The 13,675-nt window shown below is 40.2% G+C and overlaps 1 protein-coding gene across 4 annotated transcripts in view; it reads left to right on the top strand.

The window, feature by feature from the left end:
• The window catches only part of Gpr141 (G protein-coupled receptor 141), a 63,319-nt gene that overhangs the window by 37,799 nt on the left and 11,845 nt on the right, over positions 1 to 13,675 (top strand). For 2 of the 4 annotated variants that reach the window (XM_087590130.1, XM_087590131.1), the window contains one exon: positions 2,092 to 2,291. The exons of the other annotated variants lie outside the window; for them this stretch is intronic. The gene's annotated coding sequence lies outside the window, so the exon portion shown is untranslated. The remainder of the gene's footprint in view (positions 1 to 2,091; positions 2,292 to 13,675) is intronic. 4 annotated transcript variants of the gene reach the window in all.

Genomic DNA, 13,675 nt, shown 5'->3' on the forward strand with positions numbered 1-13,675 from the left:
TAACATCAGGTCAGATGAGCAGGTGGATATTAACCCAGGTTATGTGATGATGAAAGTCTACTAGGATGCTACAGTTGAAACAGGCCTAGAGTGGGGTGCTTGGAATGATCTCATGCAAGCAACCTTCTCTACTCGTTTCTGATTGTTGCCTTGTGATATCTTGATGCTTCAAGACACTAGCATTGCTGACTGCACCAGCTCATCTCATCCTTGAAGATACACTCTGTGACCCCACTGCATAGCAGAATCTGCAGGCAGTTCCAGAAGCTCCTGCTTCGTGACTTTACCTTCAAGCCTATCATGCTCTGTGGTTAAAACTTCTGCATTTTGAATATGGCAGCAAAATCAGCATATTTCTTCCCTTTTCAAGGTCTTAGATACAAAACCTTTCTTACCACTGATTTTTACTCACCTTCTATAATATCTTTCCTATCTTTAGGTCAACAATTGTCATATTTTTTTTTCTTTTTCTTTTTTTCGGAGCTGGGGACCGAATCCAGGGCCTTGCACTTGCTAGGCAAGCGCTCTATCACTGAGCTAAATCCCCAACCCCATCATATTTTTAATCATAGAAAATGCCTTACAGTTTCTCTTTAGCTTTCTGTGATTGCCAGCTAGTACTTCTGCCTGTTATTAAGTAAAAAATGGTTATGAGATAAAACAAAAGAACATAACACTTCAACCATGGATCCCATAACTAGAGACTTCTCAGTGAGTACAAGGAGAGTCCTGTCATGGCAAGGACACACTGAACAAAGACATGGGCACACTGAATCAAGGGATTGACTAATTGTATCCTCTGAGGGAGGAATATAACAAGGGATTTCATGGCACAGAAATGCAGGCAATTAAAATCACGATTTTTTTTAAAATAGTAGATGTAAACCTTGGAAAGTGAACCAAGAGAAGGAATGACTGGGTCATGTTATGTAGGTCTGACCTCCCATCCCTTAACTGTTTATATAAGTGCGCTTGCCTGGTACTCTGCTTCTCTGTGGCGTTAGAAGAACTAAGTAGTAAGGGTGGCAAGAAGGCTGGACAGCTCTGCACCCTCAGGAATCTTAGGCACAGAACTTCACAGGCATATTTTAAGGAGCAAATCACAATTCCTGGATAGGAAATTTCTTTGAAGCAAAAGGACGTGGCAGGGTGAAGAGGGGCAGGATCAAAATGCACAAGGCTTCTTAATAAGGTGTCTCAATAAGGAGACCTGAGTCTCTGCAGAGTCCTCCCAGGGAAGGGGAAGACGGTGTGGCCGCTGTTCCTGCTTGAGGAGAAGCAGAGGAGACAAGTGTGGCTCCTGCCCTGTACAAACCCAAAGCCCGCAGCATTCAAACTCACGGAGCTTTACCTCACTTCCACTTTCCTTCTAGGTTACCAGACGGTGTCGTCACACTGGTTTAAAACAAAGAAAGGAAAAAGAACGTTTAACCTCTCAAGTGACAAAAGGGAGACTTTGAACCAGAATTCCTTTCTCTGCCTGCAGCAGAAAAAGAATCAATTTATTGTTTAACTATTTCATACACGTATATAAGTGATTTCGGCTACATTCATCTCCTACCATCATTTATACCCATGCAGCATCCAGCCCAGCCCTCCCATCCCCCACCACGTCTCCATTCCCTTTTCACGTTTTTCTGTGTTTTCAATTGTTTAGTTTTTGCATTGGAGTAGTTTTTGGTGCTGTAGGCTCCAGGTCTCATTTCACTGGAAGCTGTTCAAGAGGAGATTTCTTTTCACAGCCATTGATTGTGAAGGGCCAGGTGATTATTTCCAGGATGCAGAGAAAAATGATCGCCAGAGAGTGAAAATATAAAAACAGTGTGTGGGGAAACCTGGGGGTTGGGGTGATGAATGCCACTTCCATATGTGATTTCCTCAAATGGGGTTCTCTCGATTGATCTGTTGTTGCAGTTCACCTACTCTTGGTATTTTTAAGGTAGTGCTGTGTTCTCGTTTTTAGGTAGGCTAAGGCAATCTTTACTGTGCCTCTGTCAGCCAGAGTTCTCCTCCGTATGCTTTGGGTAGCCTGTTGCTGATTTTCCAATAGTGATTAAAGTGTCTGCTTTTATTCCTTTTCAACTACTATAGGAATCTGGATGTGCTTTCTTGGGCTGGACAAAGGTGGAGGACTGATCTCCCGTCCGTCTCAGAACCTGTTTCCATGCCTTCTATCTGGGCTTCAGAACCTCTGACGCTCCTAGCAAGTGAGCTAGAGGTTGGACTGGCTTAAAACAGGACACTGCCACCACCATGGGGATTTTGCCTCTGGAAGAGAACGGGAATATGAGGTTAGCCAGTGAGTGGCCGGCTCTCTTCTGAAGGTTCCTGTGTGGGTCTCAGTGCCTTCAGCAATTTAATCCAGTCTCTCATCACGAGGATCTTCTTTTACAAAAGACTGTAGTCTTAGTTCTGTGTTCTTTGTCCTCTGGTACGTTTGTTCCTCCTGCCCTGGAGATGCACTAGGGTAAGACTGAGTGAAGAAAGATAGGGAAGAAGGGAAGGCGCACTGAGAAGCTCTGTGCAGAAAACGACTGGGTAGGGCTGCAGTTGAATGGTCAAGGGCCAAATGCAAGGACTCAACAGGAAGAGAATCCAGGGATGAAGCAAGAGCAGAGAGGAATGAGAGCTAGGACGAGGGGCCTGGGACAAGTTCCCAGGGCTCTCTGTTACTGCTATCAGTATCTTGAGACTGAGTTTCATGTAGCCCAGGCTGACTCCAAACCCTGGCTATGTCAGTTCATCAAGTGCTTTGATTAAAGGCACGCCGCTATTCTTAGGTAGGATTGTTGACATTTTTATTATTGTTGCACGCTGTTTGCTTGCTGGTTTTCTGTTTGCGATTGTCCTTCCTGCCTTTGATTGGTTTTTTTCTTCTCGTGGCTTGTATGTAGCATGTTTTATTGATTATGTGGTGATTTTGTGCTTCACTAGAATTTATAGGATGACCAGTTTTATTCATTAAATATTTATATATCAAGAAGATAATACACACAGAGCCCCAATCCAAATTCTGGAAGTAAAAATGCGAACAAAGCAGAATCATTTTTGTCTTTATTTTTAAGTTCTAGTGTATTGAGCTATAGTACAAATGGGCAAACAGAATACCTACCTACACAGGAACACAGAGCAATAGGATAGACAGGCAAATACGTGTGTAAAGCAACAATACAGTTGCAGAGACGAATAACCTCCAGAAGAACAGTGAGTGTGGATGACATCATTTCAAACAGAAAGGTAGGGAGGAAATCTCTGAGTAAGGACTGTAGCCAGAGCATGAAGGAAGCTAGCCAGCTGAATGGCTATATGGAGAACAGTACAAAAAAGATCTTTAAATATGTCCGAGAGCCCTGAGGTAGAGGCATATCAATGGTCATATCCAGTTGTCACATATTAATGAGGGAAGTAATTGAAGGTGAGACTAAAATCATAGCTAGTCAGAAGGACTCCCCACAGGATGGTGTAGAACACTTCTAAGTGTTGGTGTGATGCTGAGTAAGGGGAGAGCCACTGGAGCATTGTGGGAGGAGTGATCTCACTTCCTTTTAGCAGATAACTCTGGTTGTTGAGTGGAGGACAGACAATAGAAGGGACAGTGAAGAAGAAAGAACTCAAGAGTTCGTTGTGAAGATTCATTTGAAAGATGAATTTTAACTTGTCAGTCATAGCAGTGTCAGTGCTGAAAATGTTCCTACCGCAGATTGATTTTGCTTAATTTAAAAATACATTTATTTATAAGTAACTCTCTACTGTCCATTTACAGAAATCTTAAGAATATGATGTAAAGAATTCTAATATTTGCTTAGCCCAGATTCCTCTATTGCATTTTACTACACTGGTCTTTCACATTGTTAAAATATAAGCATGCTGCAACTTTTGAATTAATTTGAAGATTAACTGGGAGGATTAGGTCTTTATTGTTAGCATGTTTTTAATTATTAGCCTAATTGTTTCATTATGAAATTTACTTATGTGTATATTACTTACTTGCTAATATTCACCCACTTTACCCTCTCTCATCCCCTCCTGCTTTCTGCTGGCCCTTTTCCTTTTTCCAAAGAGTCCTCTTTCACTCTCATGTTGTATGTGGTTGTGTATACATATCTCTATTTGTGTGTGCATGTTTGCATATGCATTTGTGCATGTATGTATTTAAAGCTAGATTTTGCAAAGAAAAGAAAACAGATTTGTCTTTGGAGTCTAGTTTACATCAACTTACTTGATGATTCTAATTCCATTCCTTCCCTTGCAAATGACATGAATTCATTCTTCTTTATGGCTAAAGAAAACAATTCTCCAAATATTCATATCACATTGTCTTCATTCTTTCACTGTAGGCTGTTCCCACATCTTGGCTATTGTGACTACAGTAACCTTGGCTATGCACATATTTGTCTCGTTTTCTGACTTCTGCTGTGTATTCAGGAGCAGTGAGATCGAATATATGACTGTTTTAATTTTAATTTCAGTTTTCAGTTTTCGTTTTGTTTTATTTTGTTCTTTTTTGGTCTTTACAAGACAGGGTTTCTCTGTATAGCCTTGGCTATCCTGGAACGCACTCTTTAGACCAGGCTGGTCTCAAATTGAAGGAGATTAGCCTGCCTCTGGTTCATACACCACTGCCACTTGGCTTAGTTCTAGTTTTTTGAGGAATTTTTGTTCTGACTGATTCCATAATGACTGTACTAATTTGCATCCTCACCAGGACTGCATAATCAATTGTCCTGCTTTTTCGGCATCATCTTCAGCATTTTTAGAGCTTATTACATTTACATAGTCATTATGACTAGAGTAAAGTGGAATGTCATTGTTCTCTGTGTATGCACATGCTTGTTTCTGTTTTAAATGTTTCCACTCTTTGAAATTTTCCACTCTTTAAAAAATATAATTACATCATTTGCCCCTTTCCTTTCCTCCCTCCAATCCCTTTGTTCTCTCAAATTTGTGACCTAATTCGGTTGTTGTCACCCATCCACAGAGACACATACACACCTACATACCCATACACATATACATACTCATGCACACACACATGTGCACACCCCATATGTCAGTGTAATACTACTTATATTTATAATCCTCTCTGGAATAACATTGAGTCCATTTCCAAATGCTGTATTCAAGACCAGGCACCATTGCTGAATTCTTGTTTTCCCCTCAAGTTTATCTCCATTTCTTCAATAAATCCTATCCTTGCACCACCCAATAACCTGCACAGAATCCACAGCCTCCAGATGATATTCGTTGTCATTGATAAATTATTAACAGAGCCTGAGATTAAGTAATAAAATTGCAGCAATGTTCTTTCCCAACCTTGGTCCTTACGTATGGCCATCAAAAGAATACCTTTTTAGAATGTATGCTGAACATCACAAAGATATATAAAGTAAACCAGTTGAAACAAACAATCTAATCAATTAATAGGCCAATGCACTGAACAGACAATTCTCAAAATAAGACGTAAAATAGCCAATGAGTATAGGAAAAAGGTTCAGCATCTTTAGCCATCAGGCAAGTAAAAATTAAGAAAACACTGAACTATAAGCAACCAAGGAGTGCTGGTTGTGAAATAATGATCTTTGCTGGGAAAAGTTCACTAAAGGCAATTCAATATCAGGTGGCCAATCCTGAAACCCTATACTTACTTAGACTCATACACAAAGAATAAAATAAATACATTTTTAAAACATTATTTCTTTGTCCGCATATGGGTATTATTTCTGCCTGTATGCCTGTGCACCATTTGAGTTGCTGGTGTCTGCTGAAGCTAGAAGAGTATGCTTTGAAACTAGAGTTATGGATGGTTTGTGTAGCAGTAAATAGTTAATCCACTTTGGCTCCCATCAGGTCGCACATGTGCTGAACCCGCCCAAGAGTTCTGGATTCAGGAATGAAAGACACACACATGTTAATTTTGATATGCCTTCATTAGCTCAATGGCTTCTAAATGTTTCCACAGCTAGCTCCCACTCCCCTCTGGTATTCCTGAGTTAACCTCTTTTAAATTTTATCTTTCATCTCTGCTACCCCAGGTATTTACTTAACATAATTGGGGGAGTGGTCCCTAGGGCCACTTTCCCAGATTCTTACACGTTGGCAGGTCTTTACGTTCTCTTTGTTCTATTTGTTCTCTTTGCTCCCCTGTCATAGCAATTCTCCTCTTCCTCTCCTCCTTGGTCCAATCTAAAGGTCTTACCTCCATCTCCCTCAGCCATTGGCTGTACAGCAATTCTTTATTACCAATCAAAGAGAGCTGGGGGGTAGGGACCCTCAGCATTTGGAAGTGCAGCTTTTGGAGGCAAATTAAGACAAAGCATTAGAACCAATTCCCAACAGGTTTGAAGCTGCTTTGTGGGTATTTGGAAATGAACTGGGACCTCTTGAAGAACATTCATGTTGTTAACCACTGAGCCATCTCTCCAGTCCCTGGAGTCTTTTTTCACATATCCTCCTTCTTTCTAAGGACTTTCAAAATTACACTTTCCTTGTTGGGAAACGAAGTAGCAGCATAGTCCATTTGCCTGAGGAATTTGATGTCTTCTTAATGTAATTTATTGTTCTAAAGTGTTCAAGAATTAGATCTCGATTTCCATGTTTGTATTTGGCACAGCATTGACTTTATTTGTAGATGGACATACTTGAAACACACACCTTTCTCTTCAACCCATTCTTAACTTTTGTTCAGTATAGGGGTAAACTCTCCCATGTGGTGTCAAACTTTGTCAAACCTTATATTGTTTAAACTTGACCAACAGAATATCCATTCAATGATATGAACTTGTCTGCTTGGCTTTTCTCTAATTTTCATTCCACTGCAAAAATAAAACAGTTTTAAAGGTGAAGACATGGGAATGTCATCTGGTAATCTAAAATTCTCTGTCTTGCTCATAATTTCAGGCTAAAATAGGAAATGCCTATACAGCCACACACTGAGCATTTGGTAAGACTCCTTAGCAGACACCTGCACTCTATTTATCCTATGTCCCGTAACAGGTGACTGGAGGTCCCCAACAGATGCATCCAAGTCTTTATTCAGAGCATTGTCTTTCCCTCGAGCGCTTTATTTCCACCTCTGCACAAGCATAACTTCAAAGTGTCCTTCAAAATCCAGCACCTATTATGTAACTCTGTTAAACAATTTTTATTTTTTTTAAAAAATACATATATTGTTTTGTTTCTTGAGATTATAGTTACATCATTTCACCCTTCCCACTTCTCTCCTCAAGCCCTTCCATATACACATCCCTAATCTCCTTTGAGGTCCTAGACTTTTCCCGCATTGATTATTATTGTATTCATATATATTATATATAATATATTATATATATATTAATAAATATAACCTGTTAAGTGCTTATAATGTTACTTGTATGCATGTTTTCAAGGATGGGCATTTAATACTGAATAAACATTTAGTGTACTCTTTTCTGGGGAAAACCACCTCTCCCATTCTCAACTTTTCTCTGTTACCTGTAGTTCTTTGTGTAAGGTTGAGGCCTCATGGGCTTTTTTCTGTACACTTGAATGTCCACTGGTATTTTCTGTAGTCAGCTCATATTTGGGCAGTCATGTTAGTGAGACTTTATGCATGTAACTTCTGAAGTTACTAGGGGACACAAACTCATAGCCAAGTCCTTGATCCTCTGGCTATTATCCTCTTTCTGCTCCTCTCTTCCACTTGATACTTTCACTCTTTATCTTCAACTTACAACACATCTTTTAAAATTACCTGTATTTTTTATACACATGAGGATTTCGTTAAGTAATTTATCTTCCCATTATCTCCTACCATGAAAAAGGCAATTTAAATATAGAGATGTGCTTTATCCATCTCAGACAATCTATATTAGGTAATATACAATATATAACAATAGACAATAAACACTTAAAATGATATCACTTAACATCCAAGGTGAGAAGTCTCAATGTACATCATAGTTCCTAATCTTCTTGTAATAGAAAGATGTCTTAGACATAGGCTGTAGACCTACAAGGATAGGGGATTGGATAGCATTACTTTGTAAACTTCTATAACACTTCTAGGAGTCTCATTTTGTAGGCTACTCACTCGTGTTAGTCTTATGATGAATACTTTAAGAGACAGCCATAGAAACCACTTCCACATCTCACTTCTGATCTTGAGGTATTCCTGGTGAAATGAGCAATGACCACACAGCCCACGGGAGTTGTGGCAAGGCATCAGGAGGGAACTGGAAAGACACAAGGAAGTTGCCACCAGCTGAGCTTCAGCCAAACATACATGGATAGAAGTTCAAGAAATGTAAGCAGCCCAACAGACTTCTTATGCTGTAGTTGTCTGGGCATGTCATGAGGGAGGAGAATGGCTTAGGCATGCAAAAGTCAGTGGGTTCTGGTCTAGTATATCATGTTAATAAGTACACATCTCCCATACATAACAGAAGCCTTGGAGATGCTTTAAATAAAAGAATCAGAATAATTTATGATGCAATTAGGACTTTAGTTGTCTAGCTGTGCATTTGGAGTGCATGAGGGTAAGAAACAACCTGGAGGTATGAAGGAGAATATTCTTGGATCGAAAAACCTAGCAGTGGGATGAAGGAAAAAGAAGTGGGCATGAGAAGCAATGTGACTTGAAGTTAGATTGAACTGGGTGGCAAAGGACATAAATGACAGAACAGGGTAAGCACTCTAGTTCTGACCAAAAGTGATCAAAGAAGAGTTGTCAAGTAGGACAATAAGAGAGGGAAGGAGATTGGAGTTTGAGACAAGACTTTAAGCTGGTCCTTTATGGCCAGTCAGAGTCAGGGAAGGGGTCCCTGGTCAGGACAGGTAATTGCTGCACAGACAGAGAGGAGGATAAACGCCCTAGGAGAGTTTTCTCAGGGGCCACAGATTGCTTCTCTGATCCTGACATCAGTTACTGGTCTAGAGTAAATCAGGAGTCTATCAAGGAAAGGCTCAGTAAGCTCACTGAATTCTCCACCACTATTTCACTGGTTTAGTTAACAACTCATATCCACTATTAGAGCAGTAGACCTATGCTAAAAGTCATCAATGTTAAAAACAAGCATACAATCAAGACATGGAGTTAAATTGAGGATTAATGAACCAAGGAAAGGATGACGATCAGATATACATTCTGGAAAGCTCTTAGAATGGGTACAGTGAGAGTCAAAGGATTCTGGAGAAATGACCCAGAGAATGCACAGGAACATGGGAGAGGTGGACTCCCACAGAAGAGGAAGCCTGATGGAGAGGTGTGGATGAGACGTCAGAAGAACTCCAGTAAGTCTTGTTTATGTTGTTGGACAGCTGTCACGGCTGCTTCCACCAGGGAAGCAGACATGACATCCCTCCAGGAGTTCAACAGGGATCAGCTGCCTTGTTGGCAAACAGTTTATGTTTTATTAAACAATAGCCAGCTAGGTAGATCAATAAGTTTGCAGCCTTTCCTGGATGTAGAAAGCTGTCATAGTTGACTCCAAGCTCCCAGGTGACAGCAACCTCTTATCAGGGACCCCTCAGTCTTCCTCCCCACTCTGTCTCCTTGTTTTGTTTTCTCTGTGTTCATCTTCCTCCTCCTTCCCTTACACATTTTCTTGACATATTGCTTTTATTTATTTCATGAGTATATGGAATAATTTCAGATAGAGTCACTATATCCCCCTTCCTCTATAACATTCCTCTATGAAGTGGTGTCTTTAACTACTGTATTTCATTCTATCCCTGGTTCCTTCTAGGTCTGTTTGTTTGTTTGTTCATTTGGGTTGGTTGTTATTGTTGTTTCCTGCCCAAAGTGTCTGTGGCCCTATTCCTTGTGGGTCTCCAAGTCTAACAGCAAATGTAGAAGTGGCATATTTAGTGAGACGAGATTCAAACAAGTGTGTTCATCTTGAGTAGTTAATGTTCCTGTTATGTCTTGTTTGGAAAACCAATGTGTAAGGAAATGAGGCCCGCAAGGGGAATATTCACCACCGCTAACATCAAATGGCACATAAGAATTGTTGCAAATTTCAATGTTCTGCTTCAATCTGGGTGTAATGTACAATTCTTGGAGGTGATACTGATAAAAGTCATTTGGTGCAACATGCAATCACTTATCATACCTGTTATAAATACAACAATGACATTTTTCCTATACAGGTGATTCTGTCACTCTTGAACTCTGCTGGCATGACACTGGATCTGTAAAGCAATGGCTATAAGCCACTCATCCACAGGGATAACAAATCACTTTTATGAGGGGGGAAAAAGGCAAACAAGAGAAGAAAAAGAAAAAGTTTAGGCTATTTAATTTAACAGTCCCAGCATTCCTACAGTTAAATCTGTACTCTCTGTATAGAAAGACTTCTTCTCTTACATATATATCCCCCCTGCCCCCCCCTCTCTCTCTGTTTCTCCATCCCTGCTGAAGAAAATGGGTTCTAACTGCTATGCAGTCAAAAGCTTTTATCAATTCATCATCTTCTTTCCTAGACCCTGGTCTGATAATTCTTTGGCTTTTAAAGTCTAGTGGCCAATTTGAAGGTAGGTGTTCATTACATTGCTTAGAGTCCTCTTTAAGAAAAGAATAAATGAATACTTGCCTCAGAGAAAGAGGTAAAAAGGAAGAAGGTCTGCTTTTTTCTTTTATTTGTGCATTTGCTTTTAGTAAACACCAGACAGAAAGAGGGCTTTAGCTTCTGTTTTCCCATCAAAGTCTGGTGGTTGGGTATGACCTCAAACAAGAATGTGCTCTTAGCAGGCATGTGCAGGCACATAAGCACGCGGGCACACACACACACACACACACACACACACACACACACACACACACACAGCAGAAAGAGAGAGAGAGAGAGAGAGCACAGAGAGATACAGACAGACAGACAGACAGACAGACAGACAGACAGAGCGAGCAGCTAACATGAAGGTAACTTAGCTGAGAGCCCTGTGGCATAATGAATAAGCTGTAGCTTGAGTGAGGCCATCTGGGAGACTAACAGTATCCTGATTCCCTGTGAGTAAACACAGTAGCAATGGAATCATAAACCAGCAGAGATCTGGGTCCAAGGAGGTATATAGAGGCAGTCCCAGGAGATTTCCTCAGGGCCAGGTTCCTAGCTGGACAGATGTTCTAGACAGGTAGGAAGAGCAAGTTTCACTATCAAGACACTAATGGAGACAACCAACATGCTATGGAATTGATGACCCAGAACAGGCCATCCTGGGAGTCGAGCTGGAGAAAGAAACAGAAAGACTGGAAAAGAAAGGATTGCTGGAGTGATCCTGCAGACGTGGTAGAATGGCAAGTGGTTTAACATCCTGACTTTTCAACAAACATAGCTGACTGGGAAATGGCTAGCCCCAAACTTCAGGATGAACTGAAATCACTGGAAAGAATGATGAGTGGTGTGACGGCTGGGGCTAGAAAAGATATTCTCTAAGGGAAAAGCAGACCTCAGAAGTAGACTGATGGAAGATATTGCCAGATGGAATTCTTTGAGAAACAACCAAATGAGGCTAGAAGAGTGGCATCTGAGTCAGGAGACTGGCCTGGAGTGAACCAAAGTATGTCAGTTAGACAGAGAATCCAAACGATGTTTGTGGCAAGGCGAGGATGAGTAGTTGTGTGGATGGGCATGGGCAGTGTGGGAAGATGGAGCACTCCTTGCTCTTCTTGCCGAACAATTTCCAGCTGTGATTAGAATTGTTTCTTCCACAGGCTACTTGGTGAAGAATGTCACCTTAAACAGTTTGGAGTCTAGTTCCGAGGTCAGGGAAAACCTAGGTGCTTGGGATAGCTTGGAATAACAAATTGCATGTTGAGAGAATACATGGACTGAGACATTGATGAGGACAGTTGTGGGAAGGCAAAACGCAGTTCAGCACCATCAAATATTACTGCTTCAGCTGTCTGCAGATTATTTCCCGGTTCCTCTCTGAACCAAGAATGCTGTAGGGCTTTTTCTCGTGGAGAATGCTAAGGATAGTCTGAGAAAACATCTTGACTCCATACTTTAAGCTTTTTCTTTCTCTTAGAGTAACTGATATTATTAATTATTGAGTGATATATTAATTTACATATTCCCATATATTATGTCATTTGTCTGGATTATTTGAGGTGGAAATAGATTACATTTTAGCTGAGAAAATGAGCCTCATAGACATTGATTAATTTTCCCACAGTAACTTTGAAAACAGCAAAGAATGAAATAACATTCTGTGCTCTTAGACGTTTAGTTATTCCTCAACGTAATATTTAAGGCGATACTTCGTGTTGGTGACTCTCTTGATTCAAGAGTGGAAAAGAACAAAAATGTATACCATTTCATCTTCTCAGAATTTGTAAGTTGAGGGTTTGCGTGAGGATAAATCAGAAAGCAGTATCTGCTTGCTTTAGTAACTGTTTAGGCACTCAAGTGAAGAGCATAGACCATTCTCTTAGAAAAGGCCAGGCAGACAAGACCTACTATAGGACATAAAGCAGCATTCCTGAAGCACTGACAGCAGAGTTGGTTTCTGAAGAATTAGAGGATATCTGGGTAATGGTTTTGAGATGGGAATTCTAGATGGAAAAGAAGTCTGAACATTGTAGCTCTTGGAGCAAGGTGAGCGTAGCCAGGGCATAGCCGGTGACTAGAGAACACTGAGGAGTGTAATTGCTTATGCAAGCATTAGATAATGCACTTCCAAATTTACAATTCATGACAGTATCCATAATTCACAATTCATAATGGAATTATTCAATTCATAGTAGAACATTCACAAAGTTAGGAAATTAATCTTTGAATGTTTAGAAGGAAGTTCTCTTTCTCTTGGGCAGAATCCAACAGTTTCGAAACACTAGTTTACTGTGTGCTACCCAAACACCTCCCATGTCATTGGCATCTGAATAATCATGGGATGGAATGGTTATCAGATGATCAATCACAGGTTTCATCAAGAACAGCCTAAAAGGCCAAATAAAATAAAACACAGAGCTGGCGATATAGACCAAAGGCGAATACTAACCTAGCATACCCTAGGGGTTAACCTCCAGACCCAAACTTGAGTAAGTTAAATAAAATGCAAAATTAATTTGCCTCACTGTGCATCCAAGGTTCTGGATAAATCAGGCAATCCTCCTGAAGAACTTAAACAAGTAACTTAAGCAATTCCCTTCCATACTGACATTTTCTAACCCAGAGCTACAAGTTCAAATTCTTCCTGAATGTGATGGATCCTGGAGTGAGAGAGAGAGAGACCACAGTATTAAGACAGAATTTTTTTGTAAAATATGACAGAGATATAAATGGATTTGCAAGAAAAAGTTTGAAGAAAGTCAAGATCAGTGGTCTTCAACTTTCTTAATGCTGAGATCCTTTAATAAAATGTCGTGGTGACCCCCAACCAAGCAATTATTTCATTGCTATTTCATGACTGTCATTTTGCTACTGTTATTGTAATGTAAATATCTGATGTGCAGGATATCTGATGTGTATCTCACATGTTGAGAACTGCTAGTCCATATCATTCTCTAATGGTACCCAGTATAACACATTTGAGTATTGTTGAAAATGTAGAGTGAAGCGGTAAACTAAGCCTTAGTAGGACTGAATGAACTGTTAGGTGACTTTTTCTGGAGAGATAGGAAAAGACTTCTACTCACTCTAGATCATGACAAATGACAAATCCAATAAGACTGTATAGCCATATCTATGTTACTAAACTT

Source organism: Rattus norvegicus, chromosome 17, assembly GCF_021556685.1.
Source record: "Rattus norvegicus strain SHRSP/BbbUtx chromosome 17, alternate assembly SHRSP_T2T, whole genome shotgun sequence".
In the NCBI taxonomy this organism is placed as follows: Eukaryota; Metazoa; Chordata; class Mammalia; order Rodentia; family Muridae; genus Rattus; species Rattus norvegicus.